The 11807-nt window shown below is 37.5% G+C and overlaps 1 long non-coding RNA gene across 3 annotated transcripts in view; it reads right to left on the bottom strand.

Moving 5' to 3' along the window:
• Positions 1-11807, bottom strand: part of LOC104853698 — a 34100-nt gene that overhangs the window by 9109 nt on the left and 13184 nt on the right. For 2 of the 3 annotated variants that reach the window (XR_777862.1, XR_777861.1), the window contains exon 2: positions 178-322. This is a non-coding gene — a long non-coding RNA (uncharacterized LOC104853698). Of the gene's footprint in view, positions 1-177; positions 323-4432; positions 4559-11807 lie in introns of all 3 variants that reach the window. The other variant, XR_777863.1, reaches the window with a different exon arrangement.

Genomic DNA, 11807 nt, shown 5'->3' with positions numbered 1-11807 from the left:
TTAATGTGTTCTATTGCTTTATACTTAAAGTTTCAGTGGAGGTAGAAGTGGACAGCAAATGAAAGAAATTTCAGAATTGTGTGCCAGAGTCACATATTATACACGTTTGTGTCTGACAGAGTAGAGACTCAATGTTGTGGCTCCTGCTGCTGAAAAAGAGAGGCGCTGGTCTCTTACCTACATCCCGCGCTTCCAGTATGAGAGTAAACTTGATCCTTATTTTGACCAGATTGTCAGTGAATGAAAATCTTCCCATACCAGGCAAGAAAAGTAGTCATTGCTGATGGAAAGGGTCTTCAACCTGTAGCGGCTCAGTGTTCCCCTGAACATGAAGGAGCGGGGAGTCAATACTCAGTGTTTTCTTGGCTCAGATATTAAAAATATAAATTAACCACATCGGTGGAGAGTGTGAATTCTTGTTTAGGTGCATGCTATCAACATATATGGACAATTGATATCAAAAAGTATTTTGATATTTTAAATATTTTATTTGAATTTTAAAGGTGTCTAACAAAGGTAAAACTAGATGGCATTTTTTCATTCTTATGACTTTAGGGTAAAATCCTGGGCTAATCTTATCAAAAAAATACGTGAAAACACTGCTCTTTTAGCCTAGGGACATTGAATTATGTAACCAAGTTTTTCCCTTTCAATTGGTAAATAAAAGGTCAAGGGCCACATTGTGAAGCATCTGAAGTCTGTGTCACTTTGGTGGTTGGTTCAGTGTGTGATGCTGTCTTACGTTAACTTCATGCTTATTTTATTTATTATAACATCATTGCAATATCTGTAACTGTTTCTTCATATGGCACAAGTTTTGGGCATGTAGTTAGGACGTGCAGGGTGATTAAAAAGAGCTGGCAAAGTTTAGCCATATGTACATGTAACAAATGAAAGGGACTCTGCAACTTTTAACAACCAGTTCACTTGGCAGGTCAGTGACTGACACTATTTCCCCGTCCACGAAGACTGCACAGCACTCTGACTCTTTTCCTTCTGGGCTTTGCGTACTCACTACCAACTAAAATTGGCACGCGGTGTGACATCTCTACTTTAGAGACTTTTTTTTTGCATACTTAATTTCAAAATTGTTTTGCATTTTTATTACAATTTAGCCAATTAAAATTGGCTTCTAGTGTTGTCAACGTAGCCTATACCTTCATTCTTATGTAAAATGCCATAAAATAAAATAGTACACCATATCAACAGTACATAGGTTTAAAAATAATTTAAGTAAACCATGGGTGTCTTCTAAGATTGAGGAACTAAGTTTTTTTTTTCTCTCAGATTATTGATTTTTTTTTTTTGGTGGGGTTAAGTTTTATTTCACAAATATAAACACAGAAAAGGTAAGAAATACAATACCACTGTTCAAAATAAATAAAGACTTTCAAGAAGAGAAATACTACTCTGGCCCTTAAAGATGCCTGAAACCTTTGTCTAGGTGTGACTTCGCCATGTTTTGTGTACAGAAAATGATTTCCACATGTCCCGACTATTTTACAGCCAAAACATTTGTGCACGGGTTGGGTGAATGTTCCCATAGGGTACATTCTCTTAGTTTCAAGCCATGAATAGAAAGGCTTTGGATTGTGGAAAAGAATTTGTCTTCATTGAGCATGTGTGTGTGAGTGTGTGTGTCTTTCAGAGTTTTAAAATGGTATTAAATTCATTAACCTGTTATATGTCTTTAAATGAAAATATCATTAACAGTGCTGATGAGTGAATATAAATCAATATTATATTGTAGACAACATAAATATATAGGGGAAGTGGCTATAAAAATATGTGAAATTTATTTTCATATGTGTCTTACAAAATCTCAGTGGTCCAAATATGTTGCTTTGCTTTCCTGCACTTTCAACTCCCCAGAGTAATGCCCCATACCAAAGTCAAGCAATTTTGAAAATTAAAAACATATTTTATTAATAGCTCAAATACAGGAAGAACACAACAGCCTTTCCTGGTGATGTAATTGAACATGATGATTTGAATTAAGAATATGCTAACATCTGGTAGTTCCCAAAACATGGCCTATTAGAAATGGAATAGGCTAATCTCTGAAGTAATATTCATACTTTCTATATATTTTTCTTATAAAGAATTCTAGTTCTTCAGCGGAAATCAGTAAAATTAAAAAGAAAATAAGAGCGTATTTGGCTTTATGGCTATGTTCAGATTTACCAGAAATGGCAATCATACAAAAAGGACTTCTGGAGCCCTTAGTGTCACACTGGAGTTAAGAAAAAAAAAATTATCTTTCTTGACCTTTCTTATAGAAACATGCTTCCCCCAGATCACAACAAAAGTAATATGTATTTCGGTCATGATTCAGTTTTGCATAAAGCACAAGAGATAATTGCTTGGATATAAAGTTAAAGTAGGAACCTTAAACAGGTCCTTTAATGATGCCTTGCTATTAAGACACTGTCAGTCTCTGAAAGGAATTAAATTATATTGTGGCAATTTGAAATGTTTACATGTACATGCACAAACCAAAATTTTTTTAAAGAAGAAAAGAAAAATGTACCAAATTTCTTTGATTTCAGTTTTCAAGAGAGGCCTCAACAGGGGGTTTTCACATGATAAATGCATAAAGACAACCTAATAACAGCTTGCTTTGTTGCAGAATTAGGAAAGGAAAACGGTGGAAATGAGCATGTCACATGGTTCTTAAAAAAGGATGGTTCGTTTTTAGGACTAAGAATTACAGAATTCTGGGGGGAGACAGGAGAGTGGACAATTACTAGGAAGGTTCTGGAAGTCATTTCTAGAGTCATTTCCAGAGCATCGTGCCCATGCTGGATATTATCCTCTCCCTCCAACCCCAGCTTTCTGTTTAGAGGCCCTCAAGAACAAACATGTCTTAGTAATGTTTTGGTTTTATTATTTTCCAGAGACCGTGCCCTGTGTTTTCTGTTCTTTACTTTTCCATCACGGGTCTGTGCCAGCTGAACTCGGAGCAAGATGATCTTCTTTTCTCCAGGTAAGAGTTCACCTCTCAGTCAGTTAATAGACAAACGAACATTCTCTTGTATACCCAAATTTATTTTTTGCAAATTGTTTTTTTGTATGCTCTCAAAAGTTTAGAAAAAATAAGAATAAGACATATAACTCATATATTATTTGTAATTTGCTATATTTTGCTTTGTCGTTTTATTCCTCCCTCCCCCTACCCCGTCTCTACAAACACACACAAACACACAGATGTACAATTTACATTATTAATTTTTTTAAGAATCATTTAGGAGTAAGTTGGGGACACTGTGCCTCCAACTCACTTCAAATCATTTCAAAGGTGTTGCTGTTCCTGTATTTATGACACCCTCTTCCTGAGAAATAAGGAGTCTGGTTCCCATTCTGTTTAATACAGACACTCATTTGCTGAAGTCAAGAATACATGAGAAGCACTTTCAGAATTGTTCATCACATTACTACAAAACACAAACTTACAAGATAGAGTTAAGATTTTGTTTGCAGCTTTGTCCACATATAATTTGTATACAGCAGAGTAGAAAAATCTAAAGTATACAATGTGTTAGGGTTTGACAAATTCATGCACTTGTTTATGGACACACTTAGCAGGATCTAGAAATCTTCCATTATCTTGCTCCTTGACAATCAGTCTTCTCAAAGCAAATTAACCAAAAAGTAAATAGAAAAAATGAAGTAATGAAGTAATACAATAAATCAGTAAAATAGTAAAACAGGCAATAGAGAAACCAACAAAACTTAAATCATAGAATACATCAGGAAAATTATTAATAAATCCCTAGCTAGATTGATCAGGATTAGACATAGAGAATCCATGAAAGCAGATGTTTAGCATAATAAAAGAGAAAGGAATGTAGTGAGCATGTTACACAATTTTTCCATGTAAATAAAAGGGACACATTACTGGAAGACATAACAATATTAACAGAAGAAGAATTAGAAAATTGGACTAGTCTTATATCTGTTAAGGAAACTCAATTCAAAATTTTAAAACAAATACATTCCTGTGATTCAGTGCCAACAAAACCTTTAAATATGAAAACAATACAAATCACTCCACAATTTTTTAGGAAATAAAGGAGGACAATCATATTTCATGTTACAAGACCAAGAGACTCTAATGCCATAACTAGACAAAAACATTACAGTTTAAGAAAATCTATAGCCTAGTGTCCCCCAGAGCACAAATAAAGTTTAACAATATATAAAACAGAGTAATACCAAGTGGAGTATCCTACCATCATGAAAAGTTGGCTTAATATTAAAAAAGCAGTTAGTGTAATGTTTTCCATTAACATGACAAAAGAAAAACGAACTATCATCTCAATAGAGGCTGAAAACTATTTAACAATATTCACCCACTTATGACTTAAGATAATATAAAAAAATCCCCAGTGAAATAGGATTTCTTGATAAAAGCCATCCATAGAAAACTTACAGTTGGCATTGCACTTAATGTTGGAGAACATGCTCTCCTTAATAAGACTGGGAGGAAGGCCAAGCTTTTCACCTTTGAAACTTTTATTTTAAATCTTGCAATCTGCGGTCATCAGAACAGCATTTCCTGGGAGAATGGTTAGGATTGATTGAGAAGACACAACAGAAATTTTGTTAGGGTAAGGCTTCCTTAGATGAATTCATTGTAATCTATGCATTTTGATGTATGTAAATTATATTTTGATACAATCTTAGTCCATTCTCTTAAACCACTCAGCTTTTTAGTATTTTTCTTCTATTTTGATGGCAACATTTTAAAATTTCCCTACTTCTTCAAGTGATAAGGAAATTTCTATAACTTCTAAAGACCCGTACTTTGTATCAAGTGTGAGTGTGGGCTGAATCCTGTAATTTGCTTCCAGCCATGGCGTGTGGCACAGGTGATGGAGATGACGCCTATGATTATGTTCTATTATATAAAAAAGATAAGGGATCTGGCAGGTGTAAAGAAGGAACCCAATCAATTGTGTTTGACTTAAATCAAAAGGAGGCCCCTACCCAGGTGGGCTTGGCTTAATCAGATGTACCCTTGAGGCAGAATGAAGTGCTTTTGATCCAGTCTTCTCTTATGTTTCATCCTTGAAGTGGTGAGACGATTTTCCAAATGGGAAAAGTGAGAGTCAAAGGTGGCCACAGGACTTGCTTAAGTTAACTTAGCTGGCGATCTCTACAGCCTGCATGTGATCTTAAGTCATCTAACTGTGTCTCTTTAGGACCTGCATTCTAGTTGTTCACATGAGGAAACTTCCTTTCTCAGTACACTCAGTGAACATTTACTGTGTAATTAGAGTCTGAGACAAATTATCTCGGAATTCTGGGAAACCAGATGCTAACTCCTGGTACGTGACTCTGGAGCTGTTCATGTATATTTTAGCCTCTTTGGGAAGCAGCATGAAATGTGCCCCTTTTGTTCATTTCCACAATTTCATATTTTCACACACTCACACACACACACACACACACACACACACACACACACACACACCCTTACTTCTTATGACAGCCCTCAGGTGTGTGTGTAAGGGTTCTGGGATTACATAGGTCAGAGGATGCAGCTTCTTTATGGGAGAAGAGAAGCTAGTTGCCCACCTAGGCATGTATTTTCCTGAGCTTGCGTTATCCTGGGTATTTCTGGAAAAGCTCTCTTCTTTCAAATGTGTTGGAGTTTGTGTTTTCACTTCTCTTGATTCATTAACATAAGTCTATTGGCTTCTAATCTTAGGAATCCTTCCCAATCTCTGGCACACCAGTGATGTTCTGTCTTATCTAGTTGTCCATCTTCTCTTTGGTAACTTTCTCAGTGTTAATTCTACCAATTGTTCTGGAGTTTCATTTGTGTCTTCATCTTGGGTGGAAATGGATTCTCTCCCTTTGCTTATTTTTAGTCCCACCTAGTCATTTTATAGTTTTCTCTATGAGGTCCCATTCATTCTCAGGTCAGATCTTGTGTTGGCGCCTTATAACTCCCCACCCTGGTGTTTTCCAGCAGACTGAGGTACTGAGTCAGGATTCTCACCAGATTATTGCAGATACAGTGAGAGGCCAGGATGTGCTTCCTATGCCTGCAGTTCAGCATAAGAGTCCTGGGGCCAGCCCTCCACTGCACAGGGAAGTTTGATCTCTCACCCACAGATTCTAGACCTGGGTGCCATCAAATCCAAGGTGCCATGGTCCTTGTTGTTGACTGTATAAATGGGTCTTCATGTTTGCTTGCTTCTAGTCCAGAAAAATGCCACCATCTTGCTTTCTTTAACTTTAATTTAAAAAATATTGTTTATCAATTGTGTTTGTAGCCAGGGGTATTCCTAAAAAGCATGAAGTCACAAGCCCTCTTGCCCAGAAGCCCTGGGATTTCTTTCTCTAATTGGATCATCTGTTCGATGCAAATGACTACAAAAGACTCCTCCTTCTCTGTGTTTTAAGAGTTCCTGTGTTTCTGATAAAAATAATCTGTAATTAATTTATTCAGTTCAGCGAATGTTTAACAGCAGGACGAAAACTCTCAAATCGCACTTTGTGCTAGCCAGCTCAAGGGCCGGACAGATGCCAAAATATTTTTCATTTGTGTTTTGGTGTTTCATATTTGCTAAATATGAGCCATTATGTGATATATTTACATATATATGATGAACATGAATCAAAACATTTTACTTCAGATTTTCTTAATTGGTTGTGGAAGGAAAAATGTCTTTAATCTTGTTTGTAAATGATGTTTAATTTTCTTAGTGTTAATTGGTGGCAATGCGAAAGACTCCTTCCTAGTTGGTAAAAACACATACAGGAAGATCTTATTTATGGGTTTAATATCCTTAGTTAATGATTCTAGCACCTGGAGCTATTCTTGCGTGCAACTTGATAAGTGGTAATACTAGTAAGGTGAGTTGCTATGTCTTGTAAATTATAGATCTGCAAGTTCTAAGGGCAAAAATTTGTGGGTGAATGAATTAATCAAATAAATGTTTGGCAAAACATTTCTATGCAGAGTAATCAGACGTTTTTCATAAATACGTCCTGTCAGGCTAATCTAGACTATTATAGGGGACAGACAAGCATGTTACATCAATGGGAAGTGATAACTATGTGAGAATTACCAGAATAAAATCAGCAGGGTTATAACAATCTTTTGTAATAAAAGGCTTAGCATTTAAAACAAAATCAATTGCATTTGAGAGACACAAATATTGTCCACCTGTCTCACACAAGCCCTCATGTTAGTTCCACAAGGTTAAAAAAAGCCTCTTCAAATTGTATTTACGCATGTATTCAAAATAAAGACAATAACCTTATGATTGAAATCACCCAGATTTGTGACAAGTGCTCCTTTGATGAAAGGTTGATCTAGCTGCATTCGGGGCTTAGTGAGTGCTCAAAAGGCAATCACACAACAGTCTTTATTCAAACATTTCCACTTCAATGCCATAAACACACACCCACCCACGTTTGTGTGGGGAACCCAGCATCAGGGAGGGACAGCTGAATTCTACCAAAGCTTTCCAGATGCTTCAATCGCATGACTTTGAAAATGTAGAAGGCATGGAAACATTATCCTTTCCTTGCGAGAGTTCTTTCTTAGGAACATGAACAAAAGCAAACACTGCTATCCCCACCTTCCTGCCTCACGTACCTTCTGACTTCTACCATCCAGCCAGGATGGAGGAGGATATAACTTTTGACACCTGCAGGAAAATTTGTTTGTGCTTTGAAATAAGCAATCCGATTAGTCTTACTATTATTTGGTCTTGCCTCATTCAGGTGGTATTGGTGTCTATAAAGCTACATGGACATTATATTACTCAACTTTCCTGTGGCAGTAAAAAACTACACTTTTATTAATTGTAGGTTGTTAGGGAATTATTTTTTGTGGCTTCCAGAACAAAAAAGAAAAGGAGAAGAAAGAAAAGAAAGGAAAACAACAAAGAAAAAATTTAGCAACAAAATGTTCCACAAAAGGATAGAACTGTACTGAATGATATGTAGAATATGGCTAGAATTATTTTGTCCTTTGTCACATAGCATAGCTACTGCTATAAAAGGTAGGATTAGCATAAAGAAGCAGAGGACATGGACATGATGAAAAAATTACAGTCTAATGACTGGAGCTCTCTGGGAAAACATTTATTTCTAAAATAAATTTGGGGAGGGATAGATAATATGGAGAGAACCATATAAAGGTTCACAATAATTAGGAAATATGTTTTAGGAATATGTGATTTTGCAGTGGTAGGACATGCATATATGGGAAATATGAAAAAAAGTTACACTTGGTGTCCATCCACTTCTAAGCCATAGTACAGTATTGACATTGAACAAGTGATTAAATCCCTTTGAGTCTGGATTGAAAAGTGAATTGAAAGCATTGTTTTCAAGTGTGAATTCCTGTCAGTGAGGTCAGTGCCAATTAATCCAAGTTATCTGTGGCAAGTCAGTGAATTCCTCCAGGTTTCTGTAAATGGAAGGTAGGAACAAGGAGCAAAAGTATCTTGTATGGAATCTATCACACTAGGAAGCAAAATTTCTTTCAAATAATGATTTTTAAATGTTATAATTACTTTGAAAACTAATGAGACAAGAATTTTTGAAAAATCAGCAGAACTCTTCTTTGGTAAAAGGGTAAAATGGTCAAGTGGTCAGCTATCAGAGCTAGAAGCCTCCTGTGAGGTCTTCTTGCCTACTGCTTCGCACAGTGTGATCTTTGGACCTAGAAAATTACTAGAGAGAGAAAAAAATGATGGAAAGTGGGATCATTTCTGGGCAAGGTGGTTAAAGAAAATCTTTAAGCACTTAAAAATTATGTTTTGTTGCAATATATTTCAGGCCTTTTTATATAAATGTGCACTTTTAATTTCTAAAAGAAGGTAGTCCTCAAATTACCACCTGTGTGGAGTATGTGCACTCGTATGTAGTGTGTGAGTGTGCTTGTGTGTCTCTACAAATGAACGTTCTATGGGAGACTTAAAATTCTGTTTACTTCACTCTCCCATCTTCTAATGATGGAAACTGAGGTTTCAGCAGACTGAGTGTGCACCCCGTAGTGCTCCTGGAGCTTGTACTGCTGAAGTATTCCTCACATCTGCTCTACTTAATTGCAATGCCAATAGTGCTGTTTTGCAAAGGGCTCACAGCACCATGGAATTTTAAACTTGAGTTTCAGCACCCTAATTTTAGCCAGCAGGTCCCTAAAATAGAAGACATTCATTGTTGGCCCCAGAGCTAGAAGTGCGATATAGACTTTGTTTGCCTTAAGGAACATCCTTTTATGAGAGAGATCAGGAAAAGTTTAGGGTGGAGCTGTCCAGATTAGGGCAGATGGTGATCTTAGATGCAGTAGATCTGAGTGGGGCATGAGAGGTCCCATTTCTGCTGTTGCCTCCTTGAAACATAGTTCTGAGTAGCAAGGGGCTGGGCCATGGACAAATGAGGTATGTTTGCTGTGTGTCTGTGTAGGGAAAAGAGCAGGCGATAGGTGTGGAGCCCAGGCCAAACGTCCTCACTGTTTCTTCAAAGTTGTGATGAAGAGGAGAGATAGAGACAGAAAATTGCCAATAAAATACTGGAATTGAATGTAAGCATCCATTCTACATTATAGGACTTTGCTATTTCTTCAGCCATCCCCGTCTTCAATTTCATTCACCCTTTTTCTTCTCTGAGTCCAAAGAAGGGCCTCACCATGAGACTTTCAACTTCTGCTTCCTCCCATCTCTTCTACTGAGGCTCAGCTTTCTAAGCAATTCAGTGGGGATAAGAAATATGACCCCATAAAACGAGAAATATACATAAACTTAAGGTCATTCTCTCATTGTCTCTCTCTCGCTCTCTCTTTCTGGAAAGAAATTAATGAATGGAATTCTGAGCTACAGTGTGTGATATATTTGTTGGTTGCCAGAAAAATCTGCAATTCCAGCACTGTTATTTTGTCTCCATCGTCACAAAGACAGTCACTGTTTCTGACAGAGTCTTTCTCTCTCTATGAGTAAACACAGACTTCTTTTATCAGGAGACAAAGTAGGTACATATGGCAGTAGGCAGGAGTATTTTGCTGTGAAAAAAAAAAAAGTTTTATTCTTTTTTTTTTCCAGTCCCTTGTGGCTATTTTTAATTAAAGATACTTATTTCTGCCATACAATAAGGTGTTTTCTGCACAAAAGCTTTATGTAGACTGTAAAGGAGTGAGTTTCAACCACTGTGCCAAGCCTTAAATACTCCCTATAGACAAGGCAGACTCCAGAGAGAACAGAAAACAGTGTCACAGCGCTAGTAGTACAATGTTGCAGAGATGCTTGTGCCCTCAGATGCACAAATCTCATTTGCTGAAATTTCTTGGGAGCTAGGCTAGTTTCACTAAGAAGGAAGGTAGGACATGCCCATGAGGTCTGGTTTTCACCACAAAACATAAGTTTGCTTTTGTTGTAGTGAGGTCCACCCATGGTGGAAAATGACAGGAAACAGAAAAGCTTCTGCCTGCATTTGTGCATGAAGGAAGACACCAGCATGGACAGGCAGCTAGAGTTCCCTCTTGATTATACCTATCCAACAGCTGTAAGAACTGAAATGACTTAAACTCACTTTTCACATCCAGAAAGTGGGCATCATAATAATCCTACTTGACTTTTGTCTTCAAGTAGAAATTTTAAAAATAATGCATGTCAAACACTTTTTTTTTTTGGCACTGAGGCTCGAATTCAGGACCTTATGCTTACGAGGCAGGCGGCGCCACCACTGAGCTAAATCCCCAGCCCCATGTCAAATACTCCTGTGTGACACATATTAAGGAATTAGCTGAAATGGCATTTTAGTATGTTTATTTCACTGTTCATGTTCCATTGTAATTTATTTTATTATTTTCTTTCCTAGTCCTTGTTGTCATTGCCCTCGCTTTCCCCCGGTGTTAAGGTTGAGACTTCCCACTGCCTTGTCTCTCCCTGCAGGACTCATGGTATCACAGAGGATCTCACGGCCCCGCTCCTACTTCCTCCTCCATCTGCTACCACATTGTGTTGTGTATTCAGCGCCACAAAACTGGCAGGCAAAGACGTCCCATTGGACCTCTCAGGTATGGGGCCGAGGCACAGAGCCAACTCATAATTACTTTCTAGAAAGTTATTTTTTTAAGTGCTAATGTAGCACATCCTAAATCCTATGCACGTAGGGCCTAGGATTAGCTGGAAAGTGCTAAAGTATTTTCCGTTACTGCTTTGCTTTTTATAACCTTGAGCAAGTCATTTTCACTCTTTTCTTCTCACTTTCCTAATGGAAAGATTAGGGAGATAATATCAGTAAGGTGCTATCTAAATATGAAATGAGGTATAGAGGAAATAAATATCAGACCGTGCCTGTCAGAGCTGCTGATCCTCTCAACAATGTGTTTTTCTGTGACCTTCAGTGTCCTAGGAATGTAGAGCTATTCAATTCTCCAGTCTTCCTAGCATGCCTGCCCAGCTCATTCTGCTGCCCGATGATTTTCTACTACTCATGCAATGAACACTCCTGGAGAATATGGGCCAAATGATCAAGTGAGAAGCTGAGGATTTAGAAATGTTTAGAGATGAAAAGCAGTGTCTGTCCTGAGAAGACTGCATGCTCGCAGGGTGAGAGAATGAATAACAAGCCTTGTGGTTTTTGTAGGATAGGACGCTCCCCAGATGCCGATCAGAACAGAATGGGGCCAAACTCAATTTGGAGGGAGGGCAAACTTGGGACTTGAGAGTTGAGTTGGCCAGAGATTGAGCTCAATGGTTCTGCTACCTGCCTTGCATGCACAAGGACCCGAGTTCAATCCCTGGTACCAAAAAAAAAAAAAAAAAAAAAAAAAAAAAAAA

Source organism: Fukomys damarensis, unplaced genomic scaffold, assembly GCF_012274545.1.
Source record: "Fukomys damarensis isolate Sample0158 unplaced genomic scaffold, DMR_v1.0_HiC HiC_scaffold_16, whole genome shotgun sequence".
Lineage (NCBI taxonomy): Eukaryota > Metazoa > Chordata > Mammalia > Rodentia > Bathyergidae > Fukomys > Fukomys damarensis.
This window is presented reverse-complemented; position numbering and strand designations above follow the sequence as displayed.